The 12,859-nt window shown below is 35.6% G+C and overlaps 1 protein-coding gene across 1 annotated transcript in view; it reads right to left on the bottom strand.

Moving 5' to 3' along the window:
- The window catches only part of LOC150084552 (dicarboxylate carrier UCP2-like), a 196,877-nt gene that overhangs the window by 62,389 nt on the left and 121,629 nt on the right, over positions 1-12,859 (bottom strand). The window contains exon 2 of the mRNA XM_090376485.1: positions 5,050-5,215. The gene's annotated coding sequence lies outside the window, so the exon portion shown is untranslated. The remainder of the gene's footprint in view (positions 1-5,049; positions 5,216-12,859) is intronic.

Raw genomic sequence — 12,859 nt, forward strand, 5'->3', positions numbered from 1 at the left:
AAACAGACTGTGGGTGTTATCGGTCTGGGGTAGAAGTTGAATCCCACGGGAGCTTGAAATCCTCGGGAAGTAGAGGGGGGGGAACCTAACCTTTTTTTTTCTTTAGAATCATTAATTGAATTAACTAATTGAATCACGAACAGATTGGAAGTTTATCATATTGGAAGTTCTGGCGTTGTAAAAAATGTTCGTAACGTAGTTTCACTGGTAAACTTTTTCGAAGTTTGCCGTGCTTCTCGTGTGGGCTTCCTTTACCTTTGCCTTTTTTTTTCTTAATAAACAATTTATCCACTAGACTACAAGTGATTCTAAAGAAAAAAGGTCAGGTTACTCCCTCCACTTTGGGAGGGTTTCGATTTCTCATGGAATTCAATTTCTACTCCTAACCGATAACACCCACTGTATGTTTACTGAGCGAGCAACAATATACAAATGCGGTTACAGCAAAGTACTTTTACCGGTAAATTTATCGAACTTTTGCGTGCTTCTCGTGTGGGCTTTCTTTACCTTCGCCCAGCTTTCTTCCATAATTCTGGAAAGATACCTTTAATCAAACACATTATATAAATCCAAAAGTATTTTTGAATAACCAGTGTAAAAACTCTTAATCTCCTGTGCCTCCAGGAAATCCACACCTGGAGCCTTCCCATTCTTGACAAGACTCATGGCGAATTCCAATTATAGTCGAGTAAAAGGCTCCTCCAACCCTGCAGGACGATAATTAAAATTTAAATCTACAATATCCTGCTGCTGCTGTGTACAGAGCTCCACCTTATCCACAGGGAATAAACTCTTCAAAACGTGCCTCACAGATTGTTCCCAACTGATTGAAGAAGGTTCCGGACCAGCTTCATCCCTCACTGAGAACATAATGTCCTCACTTTTACTCTTTTCAGTTATCACATAATAAACAAATCTCCAGGGATGTTCATTTCCTTGCACTTCAACAAAATTATGCCATGCAAGTTCTTTTTGACTCCTTATTTCATGATGATATAATCTTCTTTCTTAAACATATCTTTCCTTTTCTAATTCAGCACCAGAACGATTTCTAACTCTTTGGTATCTTTTTCGCAGTCTTCTTACACTATATTTCAATTCAGTTAATCTTCTTGACCACCAAGGCACTGATTTACAACTTATCTTCTTTGTTGATTTCTCACAAGCATTATACAATAAACTAGTAATTGTTTCCACAAAATGATTCACATTATTTCTTTTAAAATCTTTTATTAATAGTATTAATATTATTCCCTACAAAGGAATCAAAATTTTCCCAATTTATCATTCTCATGCAAAACTACTGGTCTCCATTCAGGTCCTTTTCTATCTCACAACCTCATAATCAAAGGTAATACATCTATGGTTACTAGTCGTCCATGCATCATGAACCTTCCAGTTCATAACATTTCTCAGAACACCATCAGAGAACGCCCGGGGTGGGTTTATTTACATACATTTGTATTACATATATACAGATACAAACACTTTCTATTTACAATCATCGCATTCTGCGTAAGAAACTATTTTAATTATACACCTTCACTTGCAAGCAATAAAACGCAATAAAAGATATACTATGTATATATATGTATGCGTATGTACTTGTTTTGGGTAGCACCTAGACGTTTAATCGACTTCCACCTTGGAAAATCTGTGTTGAAAAAGTAATGCGGCCTACAGCAATCAACACCCGGTCAATCACTGCCTAGTGCCCATATCTAAGCATGAGGAGTTGTGCCTGGTTCTATTATGTAGTGCTGCTGTACCAATTTGTCATCCAGTGGAAGGAGTGCCATACCGAAGGACAGGAGCCCTCAGGCTGCCCAACCTGAGGGAAAAAATATATATAAATAAAAAAAGGGACAAAAAAATAATAAATTCAATGTAAAAAAAAAAATCTATGTATAGTTAATACCATTATATACATTCAATATTATTACTAATTTAAGAAAACAATATTTAGTTTCTAAGTTAACAGCTATTTGACCTAGCTGTTAATGTAGAAATATAAGCTGTTAGTTTATATTTCTACCTAGTAAGGTAGAAATATAAGTTCATGAATACATCAGTCTATTGTTGTCCACTTCTAGAATTAATAAACAAGGTGCATCTTCTTTTAAACAACCTTGTCAGAAAAAGATTTGAATGCTGCAAAGTTCTTGGCATCTTGGATTAAAATATTGAGGTTGTCAGTCCTAATGGGTTGATTGCTGTTAAATAGTTCTTGTCTGAAGTCGTCATAAGCCAGGAAATAAAGCAGAACATGCCTCCAATCTTCTGCTGCCCCACAAAAACACAAAAGATCAGGTTCAAGTCCAAATTTACACAATTTATCCTGCAGTGAACGATGTCCAGTAATTAAATATGACGTTGTCATCGAAGGATAAAACCATCCCATAACTTTCTTATTTACAGCAAATGTTGCTTCTTCAATGAACTCCCTGGTAGCGAGTCCTGTTTCACTGGATTTCCATCTGTATTTCTACTCAGTGAATTTTGTCCAAAGATCATTTGCTCCTGCAGAATGTTCGTTGCCGGATTACTTACAATGTCGAGGATTTGAGTTTCTTAACCTTTCTTTAAGTTAGAAATCATGCCTCGGTATGCCACATTAAGTTCAATCGGAATACAACCTGAGATCACTTGTAATGCATTGGTTGATGTTGTTCTGCAGTTGTGTGTGTTGCCAATATCCTCTTTCCCTGCAATGATAAAAGTTTGGCCTTTATTGTGACGTGAATAACCCTAGGGAATCATATGGCAGCCGCATATACTAAATTGGAAAAAATATTGCCTTATAATATAATGCCAAAGTTTTGTGCTTTATGCCCCATTCAGCTCTGGAGAGCCTAATCACATTGGCAGTTAAACTTCTTAGTCTTTTTCAGCCAAGTTCTTTACGTGGAGGATAAAAGAAAATTTATCAATTAAGAGACCAAGATATTTATTTTGAGAAACATAAGGAATCTGGGCATTGTTGATGTGAAGTTTAGTAGGTCTGTTATAATCGAGTTTATTATTGAAAATCATAATTTTAGTTTTCGTCTCAGAAATATTTAATTTGTTTATTCTAGACCATTCCAGAAAATCATCCAGGATTTCTTTCCCATGCGTTTCTAGCAAAAGCCTTGACCTGCCTGGTATGCGTTGCACTAAATCGTCGGCATATGCTATTTTATTGCAAATTTGACTTTCTTTTAGTAAACTTTGGTCTAAAACAGAATTTCAGAGGAGAGGCCCAAGGACCGAGCCTTGTAGGCATCCTCTGGAAATAAATTTTGAAAATACCAAATGTTGTGAGATGACTTATCTGCCTATCTGAAAAATAAGATCTAATAACCTGATATAGTAAATCATCACATTCTGCCTCTCGAAGTGACCTGAGGGCGCTCTCCCACCAGAGTGTATCGAAAGCGCCTTCAAAGTCGATAAAAATAATCATCATGTATTTCTTGTCTGTTGTTTTACCTAGATTCACCAAATTTCTGATGGCATCTTCACTGGAGGAGCCTTTCTTAAAGCCGAATTGTGAATTAGAAATCGTATTACATACTTGTAGCCAAAACCTTCTGCATCCTAGGCGCTAATAATCTCTCGAAGATTATTATCGAAGATTTCCTAGAAGGGATATAGTGCGATATGTCTTGGGATTCGTTGCCAATTTTCCAGGCTTTCTGAGCATCTTTATTAATGCAACCTTCCAAAAATTTGGAAAAGTCCCCTCTAATAGACATTTGTTGAATACATTCAACAGTATATGTGGAAAATGTTGGTGAAACCTTTTGATTTCCACATTTTCAGCTAAGTTCATTCCAGGACATTTTGATTGTAGAAATTGCAAGTTCATCTATACTAAATAGTTCCGTGTCATTTGATTCCTTGTAAGATCCATTAACGAACCTTATTTGAGGTTGTCCGGTTGTCTTGTTCTGGGTGATCATCAGGGAAAAGTCTCTATAATAGCTTCAACCGTGGAGAGCCAATCAGTAGTCAGACTTCCGTTAGAGTAAACAGAACTATGTCTCAGGAGTTACAAGCTTGTCACGACAAATTTTATATATTAATCCCCATGGATCAGAATTACCTGTATGGGACACTAGTTGTTGCCATGAGGATCCTTTGGCTTCCGCAATAGCTTTGAAATATTCCTTACGTAATTGACAAGACTTCTTTTAGTTGTCTAACATCTGTTTCTGTTAAGTATCTGTGCCTCTGGAAATTAAATAAATAAATAAATAAATATATTTTCTGTAAATAAATTTTCTGTTTATACTCCGGGACGACCAAACGGTCAGAGGAGTTCACAAGATAGAAAGAATACAAGAAACAGCACCGTATTCAGCAGTCACGGGCTTGAACCCCGGTCACTCAAGGCACGTGTACTTATGCACCCGCGTACCTGACCACTAGGCTACGGCGGCATTCTTCCTTGCATTTATAACCTGTCTTCTCAAAACATATAACTGGGGATTCCACCATGGGGTGGAGCCAGGTCTCCTAACTTTCCTTTTAGTGGATTCAGCCAAAGCTCTGTAAAGAATATTTTGCACAAAGTAAGCATATTCTATTTCAGATAAACTGTTCAAAGTGAGTGACCATTGACTATCTTGTGAATGACTATCCATTTACTACCCTCAAGACAACACAGTATGGCAGCCATTTAAAAATACACTGGTAAGTGATTGAGCATCCTCTGTACAGCCTGAACTTGCGGCACCCTTCTGATTTTAATGTTTTCTGAAGACTTGAAAACTGATCAGATAGGACAATGAATTGAAGGAAGCCGTCAGAAAATAGTGAGCAGGATATTAAAAAAATAAAAAAGAATATGTGCAGGATGTAGAAATCCTGGTATGAAGATGGAATGAGTGCTTCGAGTGGTGATTTTATTTTGAAAAGTTTAAATACCAGTTATCGGTACCTTGAGTCATCTTGTTTTCATTTGAAATACTCTTAGTTCCATATTAATTAACAAAAATAGCCTCAGCAAAATTATATTATTTTTATGATAAAAATTATTTTTAGTACGATTACAAATCTACTTACCAAAAGATGCCTAAGTCACCGCCAAGTATTCATCACCTGATCCTAAAATCAGGATCAACGTCTGTCGAAAGCGACTGAGACCAGAGAACGGGTAAATCGGACCCGCAGTCAACTATTTTCTTTTTAGAAGATAACCGATTAAATGACACTTTCATATCTTGGTTATCTATATGAAAAAAATTAAAAATTAATGGTTTTTATTTGATTCTTGTTTGATTCCTTATAGCTGTATTCTTTGGAACTTTTAAAATATACTGGTTCCCAAAATAAAAATAATGCTGATATGGGAATTTCTTGTGAACCATAAGAAGCGTATACATAAAATTTCACATTAGGGCACATTTCCATATCGTGGAAATTACGTGATTTGAAAAATAACATAAGGATAAAAAATTAATACCCTAACACGTGAAACTTTGGCCGCTGGTAAACTATTATTCCAGCAACACACTTGCTGTAAGTTTATTTTAGCAAAATACAATCCTGCTTCTTTCGCCGAACGCTATATCGTCAGCAGTTTTCAATCCACTGCAGGATGAAGGCCTCTCCTGCAACTTTCCAGTTTCTTCTGTTTTGTGCAATGGCCATCCATTTACTACCCACGAACTCGTGAATTATCTGTTCATCTCCGTTGTCTTCCAGGGTTTTCTTTTAGCTCCTCTTGGGTACCATTCTGTTATTTTCTTAGTCAATCTATCATCATGTCTTCCAGTTACGTGTCCTACCCAAGTCCATTCGGTATCTTTATTCGGTATTCGAATAAAATCCAATTTAACATCTGTCGAAAACCTACAAACACCGATATGCTTCTACATTATAACAGCTATCACCAGTTCACCTACAAAAGATCGATTATTTTTAATCAATTTCTAAATGCCTATAAATATTCAACGACGAATCTGCTTTGGGCTCAGAAATAAAAATATTAACCAGCAGATTCTTAAACAGGGATTATCCTCTTGCTACAATAAACCGAATTAGGGTATAATCTAAGGATAGGATACAAAATACTACCCCAATCAACAATAGTATTATTAAAAAATACTTTATTTCTGTCCCGTATGTTGAACAGTGGTACAAACACCTCGTTCGCAACACAAATTAATGACCTATACAACATTTCTTGCGGTGATTGCGACTCGTCTTATCAAGGTTCGACGCTGTTTCTATGAATATTCATGTTAATCAACATGCGGCCTCAGTTCGTGCTTCTCGTTCAGCAGCGTCAGAATTAGCCTTTCACGCCGTTAACGAAAAAATACTTTTTTATTTAACGAGGACAAAATACTTAGTGCCCAACATAATTATACGCGACTATTCATTACAGAAACCGTAGAAATTAAATTACACGAGAATTCTGTTAATGTTCGCCGGCCATGTCTGATCTCCGATTCGTGGCTTTTACGCGCATGCGCGAAGACAAATAATCCCTATTTAAGTTTCATGCTCACTCCTATTCGGTAATTTTCATTCCTGTGATCGGAATGAAATACGGTCATACGACATTTCGACATACGGTCGAAAAGCGCTGTCAACTTCAGGAAGGAAAATCGGTTTTTGATTAATTCTTTTAATTAATTTTCTTATTTTTAATCGCGTTAAATTGATTTTTGATTGTGTTAAATTGATTTTTAATTATTTGTTTACTCTAATTTAAGATTTTCGATTTTTTCGTTTTAATTTCTGGAGAGTATTATACGGAAGTGTTCTACGTACTATATTCAGGTAAACTTCTCTTATTATTTTACAGATTTTAATGATAAAGTGTTAATATCACCTGTGTAAAATTTAATTGTTTTCTGGGAAATTATTGAAAAAACTAGTTGACTCAACACATTCATAAAATACGAGTAATAGCTGCAACAAATACAAATACTGCTGTTTTTTTTTTTTTTTTTTTCTTTATTGTAGCTGATTTCCAAGCTTCCTGTTAATGATAATTGGAACTGACGAACTGACATGTGTAGCTGGATGAATTCCCTAACCCTTTCAAGATTGGTCAGGTATCTAACTCCAGTATGCTCATATTTTCATCTTTAGTTAATTTCTGTGAAAATTATGGAATATTTTTGTGAAATGAAAAACTGACTATTATAAGGATCAAACTTTCACGGCTTAAATTTTGAAACCAGTTTGCGAAAAGCAGAGCATAAAATGCTCTGGAAATTTTTCTGTAAAACGCAGTATCCAGAATTAAAATTTCTGCTCTAATTCCAGAATTGAATTCGCGTGCGGCTTGGATATAAATGTTGAAAATTTCGCTACGAGAAGTGTAGGGTGGGTGAAGAGATCTGCTAACCATGTGTAAAATAAGATGGTTATTATGAAAATGTGATTAATCTATAAACCGGCAATGGGAAGGGGGTTCGAAAATATAACAATACTATCTGCATACCTGCAAACTATTCTGGTTTTGATGAAAGATTTTCGGTATTAATGTCTATTAGTTTCCAAGAAGGCTACTTTTCTTCCGCAGGGAGAATGCACAAAAGTTTTTGTGTATTCCCCTTCCCCCAAAACTCCTGTATATTATTATTTTTTTATTCCCCCAAAAAAACTGTTCTTTTCATGTCAAACGTGGTGTCAATCATATACTTAGCATACACTCACATTTCTGTTTTGAACGATAAGCGTGTCAACAGTCTTTCTGCAGTTTGTTCACATGTATTTTAGGTTAAGTTCTTCAAATTATTTGCTTTATTTTTTATTTTATATATATATATATATATATATATATATATATATATATATTTTTTTTTTTTTTTTTTTTTGGAACTGCAGTTTCCTTGTGGATTAGCTTCTTTTTAGGGAGGTGTTAAATAACACCTTCCAGAAAAGAAATAGTGCTAAATACTGTTGTGGGGTGGAGGGAATTTCTGTTTGATAAATGGTAAAGTATTACTTATTTTTAATTCAAAGTGGTCTACCTAGTTATGCCCAACAAACTGTACGTTATCAGGGGGTACTTTGTTTTTGTGCTTGTGAACAGATGCATAAACGATATCGATATTTAATCCGTCACTCTCTATTAAAAATGTGATAGCCTGAGTTATTCTTTCCTGTGAAGAGAGTACATATATACTGTATAATCGGTTGTAAAACACATAAAATTGTGTTTCTTTAAAATTCAAATAAAAAAATAATAATTTGCAGGTCTCGTTTTTCAAATGCGTCTGTATTAAATTGAAATAATAGTGTGTGTATCTGCCGTTAGTGTTTAGATAAACTATAATAATATTAATTAGCTTACTTACATGGACTTAATTTTATTACCTTTTTATACTAAAAAATAAATGTCGCTAGGGCCACTCGGAATATTCATTCATCTGCCCAAGTGTATTATGTTCGTGAATTGCATGTGCTCTCTGGTAGAGGTCTGCTCGGGCCGGGTAACGCGAAGGATGTTCGGGCTGAGTTCGGGTACAAATAATCGTAATGAATTATGGTGTAGTTTGGGGCTAAAGCCTCGGGTTACGTAAATAATTTAACTGATGTACAAGTTAGTGCATTTGAACCATTTCTGTACAAATGGTGCAAATTCCTACCATTTCTGTAGGATTGATGTACCGCATCAGACCAGAATTAGCAAGGTAATTTCCTCTTCCTGCTCCATCCTTTTAAAGAAATACAGAAGGAAGTTGATGGTTTTCAACAAACCAGCAGTGATACGGAGTAGAGTTTAGTAATTTTAAAATGTCAAGAAATAAGTTTACCTGATGATACGACATAACAGAGATCTATGGCATAACCATCAAGTAAATTTCCGTCTAGCCATAAATCATTTTTATGTGACAAAATCCAACATGTCAATCACTAGTCAATCAGTCGTAAGAGACGATCGAAGTTCCATTCTTCTCTTGAAAGTACGCATAGCAAATATATTGAGTGCCTTAAAAGCATCTAAGGTTGGAATCAACAGTGCCTTATTATCACTAGAAAAGATGCCTGTGGTTAACTACAGTTCATTTCTAAAATCGCTATATAGGTGGCAATCCACAAGAATGTGATCAACATCTTCCTCGAGCCCACAAATACATAATGGAGTGGAAACCAATCCTAGTTTATAAAGTTTACTATTCAAACTCCCATGTCTAGTCAGTAAATAAGATCCATATAGACCAGGGGAAAATCAAAGGAAATCCCCTTTCTTGAATTCCATGACAGTAGGAATGAATTCTCTTGTTATCTTACCAAGCACAGAAGTGTTCCAGTCATCTTGCCATTTGTTAACAAAAATGGATCGAAGACGTTTCAGCTCTGTAGAAATTGAAGTATTTAAATCGAGTTGCATATTATTGAGAGAAGTAGAATATCCCTTTTTTAAGTTATATTTCAAGTACCTGTATTGTACTTCATAATGAATAGGCAACCTTCCTGTTAAAACTTGAAGTGCCACAAGTGAGATAGTCCTGCAGGTCCTGGTCCATGAGAAGAGCCGCCCACTGTGCTTGGAGTTGCTGGACGATAGCTATTTTCCTGGCTCTATATCCCCAAGCACCAGCACCATAAGCAATGTTGGAGAGGAAGATGCAATCGTAATATAAACGTAACATGTGGCCTTTCAAGCCCCACTCTTTTAGTAAAAAACAGCAATGAGTTTTTGAAACTGATTTTTGGGGCCCCATAGGCAGATGTCATTTTTGCTTATAGGATAACGTGCCACTTCATCCCTCACAGGAAATACAGCATTCTGCGCGCCGCCACCTCTGATCAGCTACCAGAGCATCCCATACTTCATACCTTGCAGGCAGCAGTTCATCCTCTCAGTTATGTTCAGTTTAACAGCTATTGTTTATCTCGAATGAAAGAGAAATGGAAACGTTAGCATTACACTGAATAGTACACAGTTTTCTAATGCACACTCAATGATGATCCCATCTTATATACTAATGAAGTAACACAAGTTTCAAGAGAGAAACTGATTCTCAAATCACTCTGTATAGGCAGAGAAAAGGATCCAACAAAGCTCCTTGGGGGAGATGCCTGTAACCAAGATGAATGGCATGGATGAGAGACAATGTAATTGTCTTCTCTGCCTTAAAAAAAAAAACAAAAAACAAAACCTTATTAACTAAACTCTGTCAATGCAACAGGTAGAGAGTTTAGTTAATAAGAGTAGTAGACTGTGGTTAGCGGTATCAAATGCGTATGTAGATTAAACCTATAAAGTGGATGTCCGATACTATTACAATCTCGATCAAGAGCACAGGTAAATTTATAAGGGTTGAATTTTTGTTAGCGAATTCATGTTCCTTGTTTTAAAAAAGGCGAAAAGCGCTTTGTGTATGTGAGAGAGAGAGAGAGAGGTTAATTAGTGTATAGATATTTTGACTTTATTATCTACCTTGTGTTTTGGGGTTTTTTGCTAATCTTTAAGCATTCTGGGAAGACATCTATTTGAATTGAGGCGTTAAAAATAGTATGAAGGGGCTCTTTCAACTCTGAAAGCACAACAGGTGGAATAACATCTAAACCAACTAATGTGTTGGTTTTAAGATGAAAGAATGCTCTAGGGATGTCAGAACTGCCAGGGCAGATTCAAAATGGTACATATCGATCCTTTTGAGAGAGAGAGAGAGAGAGAGAGAGCGAGCGAGCTCCTGCGTAGCACAGGAGAATTTAAATGGATAACAAATATCCCAGCCTTCCACTCTGATTAATATCAGATGAGATTTCATCCACAGAGCAATTAGGATTTGTGACTTCGAACGAGGTGATACTAATTGGAATGTAGTTGAGGTAGCTATCATATGTTGCTTTATGGTAGTTTTTACTTGTCTGCAGTCAGCTGCGAAGGCAAGGTAGTTGATTATCATATTGAGAGTATTAATGAAATCCAGCGAGGATATTTGTTTTGGCAAATTTAGATGGATGAAGGTACTTAACTAGATTTTATAGTATTCATTGAAGTTTAAGTGGCGCCTTTTGGATTCATTGTGGAAAAAATTTGATTCGAGATGAAGCTGGAGATGAAACGTTTTAAGATAAGTTTAAAGTAAGAAAGAACAACTCAACTGTTGTTCTTTCTTACTTTTGTTGTTTAATTGATATATAGAACTGTTTGGAGTTGTGATTTGAGTGAAAAATGCTATAAGTGAGTTGGATAGCTTCTGGGGAACCGGCAAAGATGAAGTCAAAAAAAGTTGTTTCGTCTTGGAAAAGGGCAGCATGGTTCTGAATAAGAAAAAGCACTGTCCTCAAGATATGAGCCTTTGCAGCTGTTATTTGCTCCACTTCACTTGTGGAGAAAAATCCAGATATATCGAAATCATCGATAATAATAATTTTGTTAGAAAAGAGGTTTGAGTAAAGGGAAAAAAAGAAAAATGGTCACTAGTGGTGATCCTAGTTTTGGAGAATCTTGTTAGAACCAGATGGGAGAATATAAAAGCAAAAAATTTTGGGGAGAGCAATTCCATCCTCTGATATCGATAACGAGAAGTTGAGCGCGATTTCTCACGTAGTGTCACTTGGGATTGATGTGATTCTTGTGAATAAGCATAGTGCTCCATCCCTATAGTGTTTCTAATATATCTTACGGAATAAACGCATCGTAATCGATGGCGACAGAAAGTTCTCTCTGACACACAGACAGACAGACAGACAGAGAGAGAGAGAGAGAGAGAGAGAGAGAGAGAGATTATACTTTAATAGGACAGTATTAACTAGCTTTGTTTTCGAAAGATTCTGTTATGAGGCATGGTTATGTGATGTCTTCTTTTAGTTTTGCGTGAATGTTTACGCTTGTGCCCATGAAGTGGAAACTACTATCATATAAAATACGTTGGAATCTTCCCTCCTTCCCCAAATTATTGACATCTGAAAAAAAAAATCAATATGTTCAGCATATGAAAAACGAAATGAAATAATAACACTTTGACATATCCAGATGTTTGGCCCAACTTTCACTTTTAAAAGTAAAAGTAAGTTCCATAAAAAATAAATAAAATATAAGCTCGGTATCACCACGCAGTATATAAAGAGAACTGGGAATCTGGGAAAATGCTTGCAGTATATAAGTGTGAAACAGCTAACCAGTTGAAAAAAATGATATTGTTTATTACGTTCCTTCCACAATTAAATTTAGGGGAAAATTAGAAACGAATTGAATTTAACTATAAAACTCTTTAAGTTGAACATTATATACTTACTCAGCCTTAAATTAAATATTCACAACTTCTTTAAACACTCCACCAAAAGCATTCAGTCTTACATCTTTACCCTGTACGTTACAGCACTTTCTCTCTCACCTGCACTTTGAAAGATAGCGAACTGCCAACTTCATATGTAATGGAATTTCGTTTATGTGTACAAAGAATATTTAATACTTGCAGTTGTCCTCTTGTTAGCATAATGAGAGCAAAAAACTAATTTTTCTTTGCTTAAAATCAGTACTGATTTTAAGTGTGTTCGAATGTAGCACTTTATGAATCAGAAAAACTACATAATGGTAGTTATACACTACTGTTTTTTTTTTCTTTTTTTTTTTTTTTTTGATTTGTGTAGCTGTTGATGGAGACATTGGAAGCAACTGCTTCCCATTGATCCTGACTGGGTCCTCTTGTGAATGCTATTTAGGAACACTCTAATTAAGAAGCATTCTATATTTAGTTCTCAAATATAGTTACAAGACCAGAAGAAGGTACAAATAAAGAAAGATTAGTAATGTTCTTAGACCAAGAAACGAACGCACAACTATTTTGCAAATTCAAAGGTCACACGAAATCAGAAACTAGGTTTCCTTTTTGAGATTTTGACCTTGTTGCCTTTCTTGTATAGTAGTGCTGTTATTTTGCCAATAGATGGAGAG

This window comes from Mastigoproctus giganteus, chromosome 6, assembly GCF_048544385.1.
Source record: "Mastigoproctus giganteus isolate SK-2022 chromosome 6, ASM4854438v1, whole genome shotgun sequence".
NCBI lineage: Eukaryota > Metazoa > Arthropoda > Arachnida > Uropygi > Thelyphonidae > Mastigoproctus > Mastigoproctus giganteus.